Source organism: Gopherus evgoodei, chromosome 13, assembly GCF_007399415.2.
Source record: "Gopherus evgoodei ecotype Sinaloan lineage chromosome 13, rGopEvg1_v1.p, whole genome shotgun sequence".
NCBI lineage: Eukaryota > Metazoa > Chordata > Testudines > Testudinidae > Gopherus > Gopherus evgoodei.
Window position 1 is genome coordinate 24,474,737 of NC_044334.1, and position 17,238 is coordinate 24,491,974.

The 17,238-nt window shown below is 47.0% G+C and overlaps 1 protein-coding gene across 6 annotated transcripts in view; it reads left to right on the plus strand.

The window, feature by feature from the left end:
• The window catches only part of NOS1 (nitric oxide synthase 1), a 147,549-nt gene that overhangs the window by 51,123 nt on the left and 79,188 nt on the right, over positions 1-17,238 (plus strand). The gene's annotated exons all lie outside the window — the stretch shown is intronic.

The following is a 17,238-nucleotide window of genomic DNA, read 5'->3' on the forward strand; positions in this document are numbered from 1 at the left end:
TTTGGTCGGGGGGATTCGCCAAGGGAAAGCCGGGAGCAGGTACCCCCCGCCCGGGTCTCTGGCCTCTCCAGGCGCAGGTGTCTTTTCCTGGCAGTTCCAGAGCGCATGGAAAAGGAAAGGAGCTGCAGCGAACCCCGCAGCTCTTAGGGTAGCAAATTTCCCCCGGCCGGTGTGACTGTAAAACGGCCTTGCTGGGGCTGGTAACCCCCTGGCAGGCAGGTCCGGCCAGTGCCGGGTCAGATTCGTGCCGGCCACAGCGACCAGTTGTTGTTTTGGCTTCAGAGGCTCTTGCTTTTTCTCCCGAGTCCCATCGGGACGCTCTCTCCTGCCCGCACCGAGCGGGGGGAGTGTGCCCACGGGGCTCGGGAAACTCTCCCCTGGGGCAAGAGGGCCGGGGCTGCTCGACGGAGAGCAGCCGTGTACAGAGCTCCCCGGAGCCCTGGCTCCGTGCCCTGGGCTGGGGCAGGGACGCTGGAGCACTGGCGGGGGGCGGCGATCTCCACCCCTGTAGCATTGACAGGGCGGCTGGCACCAGCTTCACTTCGCGTGGGACCTCGGGCCGCTCCGGTTCTAGTTTGACATCGCTTTGAAGATTAGCCGGGCTAGCTGAAGCCGGGGGTATTAATGTGCGCATTGCCCTTCGGCTGCTCCAGCCGGGGGCAGATCTCTGTCACCCCCGGGGTTGGGGGAGACAAGCCAGAGACTGCGAGATGGCACGGCAGCCCAACCAGAGACAGGCCCGCGGGCTGCGAGTTTTGCTCCCCGTGAAATAACACCCATCCGAGGGCCGAGCTGTTGCTGTAACTCTGTTCATTTGAAGCAGGGCCCTGAGAACCAGCAGCAAAAACCAGGCTCCGGGCGGGACTGTTCCTGACTGCAAGAGAAGAAGAAACCGCCGTCTGCGGCCTTTCCAGCGTGTCCAGCTTTCCCCTGGGGAGGCCGGGCAGGGGGCTGCCCTCTCGCTCGGCTCCCTGGGGGCGAATGACTCCATAGAGCCGGGGCCCTTCCCTGCCCGCTGCAACCGGCCCTGGGGTCCCTCCTCCGCATTGCGTAGTATTCCCCGCTCCATCCTCCCCCCCCGAACCGCTCTACCTAGGAAAGGAGAATCGCTCTGCAGAGCAAACGAGCTGGGCCTGGGGGATCAAAGAGAGCCGCTTTCTCGTGCTGGGCCGCGGGTGGACGTGCAGCGCCGGGGTTACCACCGTGACTAACGCCACTTCCTACCCGCTCCGCCATCCACCCTCCCCGCGCCCTCTCGCCGATGTGTCCAGTCGCTAAAGAATCCGCCCCGGGCCCTGTGTGCAGGTGACAGACACAGGGTGCTCCCAGCCTGCCGGAGCAGGCACCTGGGGCTCGCCATCGATCACCCCTCTAGCAACCCGCCCTGCTGCGAGCATCTTCCCCGCTGCGCCTAACCTCCCTCCCGCAGCCCCTGGCTGGGCAGCCCGGGGGCCTCACTGGGGCGCTGCCCGTCAGCGGTGACTGTCCCGTACCCCGTTGCCAAAGGAGAGCCGCGGCAGGTTTTTACGGGCGCTGCGCAGGCCGGCTAGGGGAAGGGGAGCGGTGCGGACCACAGCTTCGGCTTGCAAAGCCCCAGGGCCAAGGGGGTGTCCTTCCAAAGCGCCGCTTGCTCCGTGGAGAGCGGCCTGTGCTCAGCTAGCACCGATCCCCTGGGGCAGCAGCGGGTTCCGCTTCTCCCTGAGCAGCTGGCTTCAGCGCCCAGCCCAGAGCAGGCCGGCCTGGCCCGGCAGCCCCGGGATCTGTCCGTGGTGCTGAAGCTGGACTATGGCCTTTCCGGGCAGCGGGCTCCCAGAGGCGCCTGTTGGCCGGATCCTCGGCCCTGGCAGCGGGTGAGTTCAGAGCGAAGCATGGTGATGACAGCGGCTCTGGGCGCCCCACCCCACTAAAATACACCCAGTCTTCCCCCCCCCACACACACACACACCAAAATACACCCAGGCTTTGCTTGCGAGCTCCACGCTCAAGGGAATCTCTACTCTGAGCCATTTGCACTTGCGGGGGTTCCTTCCATCCAGCCCTCCGGGGCTCGCTCGGAAACGCGAGGGCGGTTACAAGCTGTAAACCGTTTTCTCAGCTCCTCTGCAAGGTCCAGGCCTTGATCAGCACCAGGCCTGGAGAGCCGGTCTCCCCTGTTGACACCTCTCCTGGCTGCTCGCTCTAAGCGCTAACCAGGGAGCAGGGGGCTTCGCCCAACCTCAGGTGCGCTCCCTGAAGCGGAGTCAATGCCCTTAGGAGGCTGCGGGTCTTCAGGTCTCTGAGCCTGACTTCAGTCCGGTCCTGCTTCACCGCCTGGGGTCTGCCGCTGCCCTTCGGGCCAAAGCGGGTGGGGATTTCCCAGGCTCTTTGCCTGGCCCAGTACAATGCCCTGTCCCTTTCCCCCTCCATGCCCAGGCTGGCCCACCCTCGGCCAGGACCTGTCCTCCAGCCTAGAACGGAATTCGGAGTCCCATCTCGAACGGCCCAGAACTGAAGAGCGGGACCAAAACCCCGGGGTTCGGGTGCTGTCGGTTAGGGGAGGCAAACTTCAGATCGGATGTCGATTCAGATGTTGACACTCCCTCCCCCCTCCCATAACCTGGGTTGTCCACACCTGGAGAGGAGACGGAGCAAAATCCTTGGTCATTTCTGATGCCCGCTCCATTCTGCTTCAAGTTAAAGGCTAGAGAAGGAGGGGCAGAGAATGTGCCTCATCAAGGAAACTGGGGATTCATGTCTTTACTTGCTTGGCTCCAAGACATTAGAAAGCAATTTTTAGCTTTGAAAAAAATGTAATTTGTTCCCCCAAGACTCAAGCGGGATGTGTGCCGCTTACAGTGCATCTCGTGTGACTCAGAGCAGGGCTCTGTGGAGCGGCTAACACAAGCTGCCTGGAGGCAAAGCACGGGGGATGCTGTGTTCAGCATTTCTTAAATTCAGGTTTTGTTAACAAATAACCCGAGCAGATGCGCCGTAATGAATGGAATATCCCAGGGGTCAGATCCATGTTGGTGTAAATCAGCATCGCTCCATTCAAGTCAATGGAACTACACACATTTACACCATCGGAAGATCTCTGCTTAGCTGGATGCTCTTGAATATATAGCTAGGTACATTCATTTCCTTCCTATGCTTTCCAGTTAGGATTTTCCTCCTGAAAATCCTGCCAGGCCACTTGATAATTATGTACGAAATCCCTGAAGATCTGCTCCACCTCCCATCGAAGTTAATGGAAAGATAGATGCTCATTGATTTAAAGGGGAGCAGAATCAGCTACTGGCTGTGAATGGAGCTGTACAGATGTGTGGGGATTAAAGGGGGGACTTGGAAAGGCACAAAGGCACTGAACTGCCAAAATCCATCTGCCTTTCCATGACAGCGGAGGCCTGAATGCCATTTGTGCCTGAGAAATTCCCCCACCCACCCCCCAGGCAGGGCCCTTTCCCCCCAAGAATTTACAACCTGAGTTTAGCTATAACATCCTAGTGATAACCTAGCTGAGGAGCTGATCCTATAAGCTGTTCTTTTTTTTGCTAACGAGTCTGTATTTGCATTTCAGGTCAGTAGTGGATCTGTATAAAGGCTCAGGAAATCTGCCTAAATGTTTAAATCAGTGACTGAAAACTATGTATAGTAACTGATAAGTCATGTGCGTGCGGCTTGCATACATTAACATTTACCTTTCCTGAGTAAGGAGAATACTGTTCAATACCGTCACAATCAATCCATGCTGTGAGCCGGATATGTACAGAAACCATGATGGTGTCATTCTGCTTGTGCATGGATACAATAACTGTGGCATCAAAACAACTTGATGTGGATTATCTGGTCACTCATTTATGTCCATAAATAAACATGTTCTGGCCTAAAAATAGAGAGAGCCATAAGCCAGTGCCGTTGCTGAAACTAAGGGAATGTGTGTTTGCTCACATCAGCCTGTTCCAAATGAATTTCATAGCACAATGTGAAGTACCTGAACCAATGTACTCTTATGTCAATATCATCTGGTTGAACATCACCATACACTGCAGCTGTAAAGCAAGCAGTGCTAAGTACCAATATGGCAATGTATTAATGTTCGGCACATGTGCGTGACTGGATGTAGCATGGATGTAGATTTGGATACACCTGTTATGAGATATACAAACGGTTTATAGGTGCAGTACTTGGGTATATGAGTGTTGCATATGTAAGAAATCTCTATATATTTAGGCTAATACTTTGCCTTTCTATATCTCCCTTTATCTGAGGATCTCAAAGCACTCTATAAACATTTAATTGGGATTTACAACTCCATGTATTATCCCCATTGTACAGACAATGAGGCCCACATTTTCAGAGGTCCTAAGACCCTACAACTCTTATTGATTTGTGAGGGGAGTCTGTGAATGCTCTGAGACTTTTAAAATTGAATCCTCTCTCCAATTGGACCCCCCCCCAAAAAAATGGAGGCATCCAAAAATTAGTGAACACTTGAAAATGTGGGCCTGGCCAGGTTTATGGAGAAAAGGTGAGATTGGAATTCTGGGCTCTTAAGTGTCTCTGCATCTCTCAATGGTAGTGTAAAAACATCTCCCTGAGTAGATCCACAGGGCACAAATTGGCCCAGACTGAAGAGTTCATCTGCTCCTGCTCTTTATTTGCCCCCTCTCTCCAGTGTACAGTAGACTTTGGTTTGCAGTATCCTGCTTATTTCTGCATCAACCAGAAGTGATGACACCAGTGCAGGATTATGCCATCCGAGCCTGGGAGTAAGCATCCAGCACAGATACACTCTGAGGGCCCGATCCTGCCTCTCTCACTCAGGTTGAGTTGTAACTTTCTTGGGGTTTGATTTGTGCTCTGCATCCAGCACTCAGTACAAATGTTTTCATGCACCACAGTGGGTGCGAGATCAGGCCATTGCAGACTAGTCTGGTTGAAACCATTGGGACTACTTGCTAGGTAAGGCACTGCTCAGCATGAGTGAGGTGCCCAAACTTAGCCTTGAAGAAATGTTTGTTGTCCAAAATGCCTTTCCACCAGAAGACTAACACTCAGCAACAGAAGACTGGATGGGACCTCCTAGGTCATAGAGTCCAGACCTCATAGTGCTAGAGTGGCCTCCTGGGTTATAGAATCCATTCTCCAGCTTTTGCAGGCAGTGCTGTCGTATGGTCGTGTTCATAAACTCATCAAGGTCCAACTCCAAACTACTGACAACCTCTTTTACTTGTAAACCTCTGCTAACCAAGAAAAGGGAACAAAACCCCAAACACCCCACCCCCAAAACCCAACAAACAAAAACCCTTCCTCCAGCAGAACTTTGAGCCTGTAAAGGGAAATGCCGGAGACTCCATATAGTTCACTGGGGATGTTGCTGTTGATTTTGCACGGAAGACATTCAGGTGCTACAGGGATGGATGGTGTATAAACCCCTAAGATAAAAGAAACTGAGATTCTGGGCCTGAATCATCACTGCTCTACACCTTGCACCATCATTTGCACCAGTGAAAAGTGGGAGCATAAGGCTACTGGATCCAAATGGCAGCACCACACACCCACTCTCCACTGGTGTAAATAATGGCTCAAGGTGAAAGGCAATGGTGAAGCTGGCCCCCTGCTTTTATGCCCAAGTCCCTAGAGATCGAAGTAGCGATGTTGGGTGGGAACAGGAGAACATGAGCATTTGGAGGAATTATCTCCAAATGGAATGCTTCCATAAGGAACTGGCAGCAAATCTTGAATGCCACTCTGTCTTGCTAAATGACGGCACTTCAAACCAAGAAACCATAACTCCTGCCAGGAGAAGCTTGACTTTTTCATGAGGATTTTAAATAGTGATATGAGTCATTCTTTCTAAAAGTCTGTGACAATGAAGTTTATTATCATTTTCTGTCTTAATTAGGCTGCTTCTCTCTCAGGCTTGTTATATTAGGAGCATTTAACAGGGAACTAGGAAGATTTCTGAGAGTCAGCAGGAAAAAGAATGTAAGACAGTCTCTGGGCTTCTGTGAAATTAGTCCTAAGCTTTATCCCTGGAACATCTTAAGTTGAGATTTCTGCCATTGACTTTATTGCTGCTGGCTGGCTGGCTGCATTAGAGCGATTAAAGTTTCAGCCAACCTGCTGCAACTTAAATATCTATTAAAATGGAAACATATTTTCTTTCCTGTGCCTTGATTGGATTTCAAAGCCATATATCAAGTTATATTTTCTCATTTATTTCCCATCCATCTCTTGTACTTTTGGTAAGAGTTGTGGACAAACTGTTGTCATATCAGCATAGATCCATTTGTCAAATTGGAGCCTCAGATAAAATTCCATTCCCTTTGGGAAATTGATATCAATGAAATTTATGTTCTGCAGATGGGCCCATACTAAATAAGAGCTTTAATTTTGCTTGTGGATGGGGTGGAATTGACTATTTTATCCAAATAGTTTCAATATCACATTTCAGATGCAAAACAGAAAACAAACACACACTGTATGAAACAGTGAAATAGAAGTGGCGATCTTCAATATCACATTTCAGATGCAACCCCCCCCCAAGCCACTTATGAAATGGAAGTGGCAATCATGTTATTGAAATATGTTTAGCCCTGGAACTCTAAAAAAGCTGTTTCCATCATCAACATAGTTGTCTTGGCAACATTAAAATTTATTTCTCTCAATCTGCTTAGACAGCTGCAGGTTATTTCACTATATTTCAAACAAACTCCAATGGCACGTTATATATAGGATCCAATCTTGCTCCCGTTGAAGGTCAGATCCTACTGTGATGGGCACTACCGCTGATTTCACTGGGAATGTGTAGGAATGCTGTACAGATGAAATACAATTGGCTGGTATTACAAGACCTGTTGGTTTCCTGGACTTGGCATTACTTTGTCATGGAATGCACTGAGTGATGATGATGATTCAGATAAATATGAAACCATGTCCTAGTAATTGAACAAATGTACATTTGTTCACACTGAAGAAATACTGTATCACTTGGATTCAGTTCAACTATATTGGGATGAGGAAACATGTACTGCTTTAATTTCATGAAAACAAAGCCCTGATTAGAGACTAACGTATTCTCTTAGGAAACGAACCCAGATTTATTTATATCAGAAAGTAGGCAATAGTTTTATTAACTGCTTTCCTGCTGGTGCCCATTCTATATACATCCATAATGAATACACACTGGCTGTACTGCTAAATACATCAGGCTAAGCATCTTAAGGTTAGCAGACGGCAAATGTGAATAAGAATGGCCATACTGGGTCAGACCAAAGGTCCATCCAGCCCAGTATCCTGTCCTCTGACTGTGGCCAGTGCGAGGTGCCCCAGAGGGAATGAACCTAACAGTCAATGATCAAGTGATCTCTCTCCTGCCATCCATCTCCACCCTCTGACAAACAGAGGCTGGGGACACCATTCCTTACCCATCCTGGCTAACAGCCATTCATGCACTTAACCTCCACGAATTTATCCAGTTCTCTTTTAAATGCTATTATAGTCCCAGCCTTCACAACCTCCTCAGGCAAGGAGTTCCACAAGTTGACTGTGCGCTGTGTAAAGAAGAACTTCCTTTGATTTGTTTTAAACCTGCTGCCTATTAATTTCATTTAGTGGCCCCTAGTTATTGTATTATGGGAATAAATAAATAGCTTTTCCTTATCTACTTCCTCCACATCACTCATGATTTTATATACCTCTATCATGTCCCCCCCTAGTCTCCTCTTTTCCAAGCTGAAAAGTCCTAGCCTCTTTAATCTTTCCTCATATGAGACCCGTTCCAAACCCCTAATCATTTTAGTTGCCCTTCTCTGAACCTTTTCTAGTGCCAGTATATCTTTTTTGAGATGAGGAGACCACATCTGTACGCAGTATTCAAGATGTGGGTGTACCATCAATTTATATAAGGGCAATAATATATTCTCCGTCTTATTCTCTATCCCCTTTTAATGATTCCTAACATCCTGTTTGATTTTTTGACTGCCTCTGCACACTGCGTGGACGTCTTCAGAGAACTATCCACAATGACGCCAAGGTTTTTTTTCCTGATTTGTTGTAGCTAAATTAGCCCCCATCATATTGTATGTATAGTTGGGGTTATTTTTCCATCATTTTTTTTACATTTATCCATATTAAATTTCATTTGCCATTTTGTTGCTCAATCACTTAGTTTTGTGAGACTTTTTGAAGTTCTTCACAGTCTACTTTGGTCTTAACTATCTTGAGCAGTTTAGTATCATCTGCAAACTTTGCCACCTTGCTTTTTACCCCTTTCTCCAGATCATTTATGAATAAGTTGAATAGGATTAGTCCGAGGACTGACCCTTGGGGAACACCACTAGTTATCCCTCTCCATTCTGAGTATTTACTGTTTATACCTACCTTTTTGTTCCCTGTTTTTTAACCAGTTCTCAATCCATGAAAGGACCTTCCCTTTTATCCCATGACAACTTAATTTACGTAAGAGCCTTTGGTGAGAGACTTTGTCAAAGGCTTTCTGGAAATCTAAGTACACTGTGTCCACTGGATCCCCCTTGTCCACATGTTTGTTGACCCCTTCAAAGAACTCTAATAGGTTAGTAAGACACGATTTCCCTTTACAGAAACCATGTTGACTTTTGCCCAACAATTTATGTTTTTCTAGGTGTCTGACAATTTTATTCTTTACTATTGTTTCAGCTAATTTGGCCAGTACTGATGTTAGACTTACCAGTCTGTAATTGCTGGGATCACCTCTAGAGCCCTTTTTAAATATTGGCGTTACATTAGCTATATTTCAGTCACTGGGTACAGAAGCCGATTTAAAGGACAGGTTACAAACCATAGTTAATAGTTCCACAACTTCAGATTTGAGTTCTTTCAGAACTCAATGCCATCTGGTCCCGGTGACTTGTAAGTGTTGAGTTTATCAATTAATTCCAAAACCTCCTCTAGTGACACTTCAGTCTGTGACAGTTCCTCAGATTTGTCATCTACAAAAGCTGGCTCAGGTTTGGGAATCTCCCTAACATCCTCAGCCGTGAAGACTGAAGCAAAGAATCCATTTAGTTTCTCCACAATGACTTGTTTGTCTTTAAGCGCTCCTTTTGTATCTCAATCATTCAGGGGCTCCACTGGTTGTTTAGCAGGCTTCCTGCTTCTGATGTACTTAAAAAACATTTTGTTATTACCTTTGGAGTTTTTGGCTAGCCGTTCTTCAAACTTCTCTTTGGCTTTTCTTATTACATTTTTACACTTAATTTGGCAGTGTTTATGCTTCTTTCTATTTACCTCACTAAGATTTGACTTCCACTTTTTAAAAGATGCCTTTTTATCTCTCACTGCTTCTTTTACATGGTTGTTAAACCACAGTGGCTCTTGTTTACTTCTTTTACTGTGTTTCTTAATTTGGGGTATACATTTAAGTTGGGCCTTTATTATGGTGCTTTAGAAAGCGTCCATGCAGCTTGCAGGGATTTCACTTTAGTCACTGTACCTTTTAATTTCTGTTTAACTAACCCCCTCATTTTTGCATAGTTCCCCTTTTTTAAATTAAATACCACAGTGTTGGGCTGTTGAGATGTTCTTCCTGCCACAGGGATGTTAAATGTTGTTATATTATGGTCACTATTTCCAAGCTTTCCTGTTATAGTTCCCTCTTGGACCAGCTCCTGCGCTCCACTCAGACTAAAACGAGAGTTGCCTCTCCCCTTGTGGGTTCCCATACCAGCTGCTCCGAGAAGCAGCCATTTAAAGTATCAAGAAATTTTATCTCTGCATTTCGTCCTGAGATGACATGTTCCCAGTCAATATGGGGATAATTGAAATCCCCCTCTATTATTGAGTTCTTAATTTGGATAACCTCTCTAATTTCCCCTAGCATTTCATCATCACTATTACTGTCCTGATCAGGTGATCAATAATAGATCCCTAATGTTATATTCTTATTAGAGCATGAAATTGCTATCCATAGCGATTCTATGGAACATGTAGATTCACTTAAGATTTTTACTTCATTTGATTCTACATTTTCTTTCACATATAGTGCCACTACCCCCCCCCCCATGACCTGTTCTGTCCGTCTGATATATTTTGTACCCTGGAATGATTGTGTCCCATTGATTGCTCTCAGTCCACTAGGTTTCTTTGATGCCTATTATATGAATATCCTCCTTTATCACAAGGCACTCTAGTTCACCCATCTTATTATTTAGACTTCTAGCATTTGTGTACCAGCACTTTAAAAACTTGTCACTATTTACTTGTCCCTATAAAATCAGGACATCTGGTCACTCTAACGCATCTGGACTGTGCACTTGACTTCTCCATTGGGATGAACAGGAGAAGAATCCTTCCCATCCCTCAAACGGGCTGCAGAATGGCAACACCGCTTACTGCACTCAGCGATTGCCAGGGGCTCCATGGCCCTAGATCTCCCCACCTCTCCCTCCATGGGGGTGAATGACCAAATGTTGTACATAGTGGTAGAGACTCCATGCCTCCCTCTGCATGTGGCTGCCCAGGCAGCTGCCACTGATCTGAGCATAGGGTACACACTGCAGCCTCTTTCTCCTCTACTCTATGCAGCAGAACCCCACCAGTTACATTATCAGCAAGCCCCCCCAAACCTATAGAGGAATAGGCAAGAGTTGTCCCCTGAGATTATATCCCAGCATCCTTCCTTAGGCACAACTTCCACTGAAATCGGTGGGAGCTTTGGCTGAGTAAGAACTGAAGGATCCAGTGATTTCAGTGGGATGTTAAATGGTGACAGTAGCATATTGGGCCTGGTGGAGGCAGAGCAGGGAAAGAGTTAAAATGCACTGCTACAGCCTGCATGGACTGGCTAGGTAAATTCCAGCGGTCCCACCAAATACTGGGATAGTTACTGGCAGAGAAGTAATAGCCGGGTATCAGTAAGCACGGAGCACTGGCAACGGCAAATAAAATCATTTCCTTTACCTGTAGGTGCAAGTCAGCCTTACAAAACAGTCAGGAAAATGTACCAGCCCAGACACACGATTTACTTTCCTCCCCTTTATTCTGTTGACTGATAACAACATGCATAACGTTTTACTTGCCTGCCAAAGTAATATTCCCCTGTTCAAAGTGGATTTTTGCAAGGCTGGGGTAGATGGATATTTGGGATTGTTGCAAAAATATCGTCATGAGAGCAAAAAGGCCTGGGTACCGTGTATATATGTATCACTGCAATTGTTTGAAATGGAATGGCAGTCTGTGCAAAGCAGCTGGCAAGAGTACAGATGACTGTCAGTGAATCATCTCAGTGCTCCATTTTCAGATCCACGAACGCAGGTTTACAGTAGCTATGCATATGTTGCATCCCATTGCTCTTCATCAGACTCACTAAAGCTCCATGGCTTGTAAAAATTAAACCGGCATAAATCTGTCAGCTCCGGGGCTCTTTGTCTGACCATATCAATCCCATGAAAACTGATTTAAACAAGACAATAGTGTGCATTTAAAGCTGGCACATAAAAATGTAAGCCATTAACATAGCCAAGATATATGAGAGAGAGGACTCAATTGCTTTTCTGAAGGCCTGGGTAAAGTAAGTGTCATTCCTGAGGGCAGGTGTGTAATGTGTGTCTACCTCTGGTAGCCTGGAACTGATGGCTGGGGTAGTTAGGGGACTGTACATTACCGCCTAAGATTGATTTGCCTCCTGTCTTGCTTTTAAATAAAATCAGCCAATTAACATATGTGCTGGATTTTATTACTTAGGATGGTATCTGGAGACTCTAAAAGCTTTTCTTATCAGTTTCCGTGGGATTTGGGGTTTCTTAAACCAAGGACCGCCAAGCTGTTTTGATTTTTATGCCTCACCAACCATTAGCTCTTACCTAGGTTCCAATTCTGCTACCGTCGACCATGCTGACTGGGAGTTCGGTCTCCGAATAGTCCCACTGAAATCAAAGCAGCTGTGCAGGGGGTAATGTACCACTCGCTGGGAGTGAGTGGATCAAAATGCAGCCCAGAGTTAATCCCTTTCAGCAAAGGTTCTGAAAGCGCGTCACAAACCATTAAACCTTGCAACACCTTCATGAAGCGGGTTGATACTGTTACATGTGGGGAAGGAAACCGAAGTGGAGAGGTGAACTGATTTTGTCCATGGTCATGAAGGGCAGCCGGTAAGAGAATGCAAGAGTGCTGGTTCACAATCCCGTTTTGTTCTGACCGTTGGCTGCCTAACCTGGCATCCCTGGAGTGTCAGCATATTTATTTTGGGTCTCACTAGACCACAGTAATGTGTGCATGTTGCCAAGTCTGCATCCTACAGCACAGCACAGCCACTGCTATCAATAGCAGCAATTCTTTATGAGGGGGTTGCAGCATGTGTGTCTGTGTGAGTGAGTGAGTGTGTGTGTGTTGCCATTAAATGGATGCACTCTTAGGTTTTTCTGTGGCTGCCATTACTGTAATATTGGAGCAGCTCACTCGGTCCAATGTTTTTATCATCACACCACCCCGGGGAGGCAGGGCAGTGCTATTATCCACATTTGACAGATGTGGAACTGAGGCCCAGCGAGATGAAGTGACTGATTTACCCAAGATCACATAGGCAGCCTGTGGCAAAGCAAGGAATAAAGCCTGGGTATCCCGAATCATAGACTAGTGTACTATTTAAACTGGTTCTCTTTCATATGGAAATGAGAAGAGGATCATCCATCAATGCGGCATATGTTTACTGCATTCAAAGCAAATCCCGCTCACCGTATTCACGAGTAACATCAACAGGAGTAAGCAGGATTTGATCCCTAATAAATTTAATGCTATGTTCACTGGTTCTCTGAATTGATGCTTTTACATTCATTGATCACAGATGACGTATTTTTGCTTGTACTAATAATTCTAAATATAACTAACGTGGACCATTAACTAGCACCGTTTTGCCATCCCATTAGGACTGTACTGCATCTCTCTCTTGCTTTCCATTAATGCAACACTTCAGCTTTGGTCCAAAATTTGTCCTCTCCGTTCTTAAAAGGAGTTGTGAAAGATCATAGGACCTGTTGTGCAGGGAGCCAACAAACGCAATAAGGAAGATCGGTTTAGTGAGAATCCACTTCAAATAGAAAACTGATGTCTTATTTTCCCTGCTGTTCCCTCTGCCTGGAACCCCCTTCCTGTCCCAGTCCCACATGCCTCCATTTAAATGTTTATAAACAACTCTTTGCACTCAGATGGCGCTGTTTTCACTTCCAAGCACTTTGCAAACATTAGAAACCTTACTAAGTCTCTGTTAGGTCAACATATCCCCATTGTAGAGAGGGGAAAACTGAGGCACGGAGTAATCACTTGAGTACAAGGTCACACACAGACAATATCTGATCCAATCAGCACTGAAAAACACTTGTCCTCTCATCTTTCCCCGGGAAGGTTGGAAGGAATCCTTACTCCTTATTTCCATCCAACTCCTTTTCTTTCTGGAAGGGCTTTGCCCCAACAGACCTTCCTTAGCTTTGGGGGGCATGTAAGGAAAATATTTAAATGTTAAATTTAAAAATATCTTGGGTTTAGGGGCAAATATGCAAAGCGGGGTGTGAAAAATAACTTTGGCCTAAATTCTGCTTCGTTGTACGCATGCAACTTCCTGGCCTCTTTTCAATCACAGAAAGCCATTGCCATCTGATGCACACCCAGGAGTCTCTCTGAAATGTAACTGGGGCCCACAGATCAGCTCCTGGTGGGAAAGTGTTTGAATCACACAAGGCATCCTTGTAGCTGGGTCTCTGAAGCCTCTCTGCTGAAACTGCAAGGTGCAGGGGTGCCAAGGACTGAGTGGGTCACAGAAACTGAATTGGCTTCTAATATTTAGCCGTGGGCCCCTCTGGGAAGGTCTGGGGCATGTTACTGGGACAATGCTGAACAGGAGCTGTGCTGAGTCCATGGGATCCCAGCTCCGTGGATAAGTCCCCAGGCCTGACAATCTGGCACCTTCCACAAACTAATTTCTCAAAGGATGTTGACCTCCTTTGTAAAGTGCTCTAAGATTTACGGGTGAAAAGCTCTGTATAAGAGCTAGGCCTGAGTATTGTTTGTTACAAACAAAGGATTAGATTCAAATGCTTTACTAAGGAAGAAATTACCGGAGTTCTGCAGCATGTAGAATCTGAAGGATATTGTGAGCTGTGTGCACAAGTGTAGCAAATGCATGAAACAATCGGCACTGCGTGGAGCCTCTGGAGCTGTTCCTTAGGCTTCCCCCTTGGAGCATTTGCCAGGAATCGGTGTTTCTTATTGCTCCCTCTGACTTCTCCCTGAAAACATGTCTCAGCTGATTGACATGTGATGGCCTCTAATGGGCTCTTGTGTGTCTAGGCAAACATTTATAAGGGGCATGTGTTGACAAGCAGATTCCTAGATTGAGAGCTTGGCCCCTCATTCCCCAAGTACTATGTAGGTGGCACAATCTGCGCTCTCTAGCTTCCCTATAATGACATCTGCTGGGCTTTTAGGAGGGACATTGACTAGGCTGGAGAAGACTCAGAGAGACAGATGGGGTTGATTCTGATATTTGTTTACAGCCAGGAGACACTCCACTGAATTGGACAGAGTTGCATCTGTGTAAAACCAGCATGAGTGAGATCAGAATCCAGCCTAAGGTGTCTGTATAGAGATCGGGAAAGTTGCATAAGGGGAAAAGCAAGGAGAAATCTGACATACAGGTAATTCGTTCAGACTGCGTGAGGACCTGTCAGAGCTGCAGGATGTTAAGATAGCAAAACCCAGGGCCTGTCTAGGCTTTGCACATGAATTTCTAGCAGGTGAGGAGAAGATCTGTTTAATTTCTCACTGTACTTTATAATTCTGTAGGAAACAACTGAAAATTAGGAGTTCAGGAGAAGTGAGAGGCTCGACACTTCTTTTTGCAGGATAGGAAGATTTTTGTGAGTGGGTGCAGTGTCAAAATATGTTTCTTAAACAGCTTTCAGTGATGGGTGGGGAAGCAACATTGACACCTCTTTGCCCAGAGCACAATTTCCTGGGCAAACAAATCAGATTGGCGGCATTAAGGACTGTGGGTCTGATTTTTGCTGGAAGTCGGTACTTAGTGGCTCAGTGTAGGCACCTGAATGCAGGGGCTTCATTTCCAGACGTGCTTCGCATCCAGCTGCTGCCATTGCTCTGTGGGAGTGGAGCACTTCTGGGAATGTGGCTCAGGTCTCAGCTTGCCCTTTGTCTCTGAGGAACTGGTTTGGCCACTCCCCATCCTTCCTTGGAAAACATTTTTAGTCATGATTTTAGCTTATGTGTATAGAGTCACCTGTAACACTGCTAGCTGCATTTTGCCATGATATTATTGATCAGCAAATTGAGTTTTTAAATGATATCTCACAAGGCACACCTTGTACAAACATAAGAACGGCTGTACTGGGTCAGACCAAAGGTCCATCCAGCCTAGTATCCTGTCTACCAACAGTGGCCAATGCCAGGTGCTCCAGAGGGAGTGAACCTAACAGGTAATGATCAAGTGATCTCTCTCCTGTCATCCATCTCCACCCTCTGACAAACAGAAGCTAGGGACACCATTCCTTACTCATCCTAGCTGATAGCAATTAATGGACTTAACCTCCATGATTTTATCCAGTTCTCTTTTAAATGCTGTTATAGTTAACATTATTAACAGAGGGGTATATATTAGTAGGGTGCAAACACAGGGGTATATTTTTTCATGGTGGTGTTTGAAGAACTGATTCCTACCAAATCACTTGCTGGTGTTGGGGAAAGGGGTGGCCTGGTAAGCTTTTTGGTATGTATGTAGGTTCTTTTATGACTTTTAATGTTCTCTCTTTAATGCTTTCACCTTAAGAATAAATGTGCTTGCTTAGAAAGAGTTGTGTGATAACTCATCACCGTAGGCAGTTACATTCATAGCTTTTGAAGCATAAGCAAAATGCAGGTGCTGGCCTGATTATGCAGTCTGGCTTGTTCGGGATATCACAAGGTAGGCAGGGAACTGCGCAGCCTGGAAAAACGCTGGTCAGCATGGAAAAAAACGTGGGTCTGTGCCCCAGAGAGGACTGCTGGGAGCTGGGCATCTAAGAGTGGGTGCCCTCAGAGGACCACAGAGTGGTATAGGTACAGTTACCATGAACTGTGGCAGTGGCCACTGCATTTAGGTACCTAGATAAGTGCTGGGATCCTCTGAACATTTGGTCTGCATGGTCTCAAAAGATCTGTGGAGGTGGATCTTCATACCTTAAAGGTAAAATATAGTGGTTTGGGCAGAGGCCTTGGGAGTTGTGGGCTCCTGTATCCTTACCGTTGCTCTTTCTATGACCTTGGCCAAGTCACTTTGGCTGCCACAGACTGTGGATGCCCGATGTAAAACTCCTTGGGCCTGGTATTCAGAAATGTTGAGTCCCTATGACCTCCAGTGACGTCAGTTGGAGTTATTGCTGATTTACACGAGTGTGAGATCAGGATCTAGCCTCTTCCGTGTCTGCTTCCCCCACCTGCCACATGGGGATAATAGACATACTGCCTGCCTCATGTTCAAGGATTAAGTCAGTAAATGTCTGGGGATTGCTCCCAAAGTGCTAACTCGCTGGTATCCCAGTTGTGCCTAGGAACTGGTATCAGACCAGGACCCCATTGTTCTAGGCACCGTGTGACCGCAGAACAAAAAGACACCCCCCCCACACACACACACCCCCAAGGAGCTGACAAGCTAGGTGCTGTTGCTGTGTAAACTAGCGGTTATCCACCTCGACAATTACATTGCTCGTGCGGCATGCACGCTGATTGTAGAGTCTTGTTTACAGCCCTGTATTACTAAGCTAGCCTGTCTCGTACTCCTCTCCTCTCCTGTGAGCTTGGGGGCAGGGGAGAAGGATCATGGGCGGCCCCACAAGACAGCCCAGGCAGAAGTAACCTCAGGCACAACCCCTGGACAGACCTGTCAGAGAGGCAACTCGAGAGCAGAGCTGGTTGCTTCGTACAGAAGCAGCCGGTTTAGGGCAGCATCACCCTGGCAGAAGGGCCTGTCAGGCACGAGGCTTACAGAAGGTCTGAGCTTGAGAAAGGGTCTGTGGGGGATTCCCCCGCTACCACCACCGCCGATCTTGCTCAGCTTTCGTGGCCCTGTTGTAATGCAGGTGCGATCCCCTCCCCCATCTCGATTCACCCCAGCTGGGGGGCAGATGCAGTAAGGGATGTGCCCATGTTTGGCTACCCAGGGAGCAGGGTCTCCCCTCTCTCCCACTTGCAATGAGCTGGACCCTCTCAAACAAGCCCCCATTGCAGAGAACA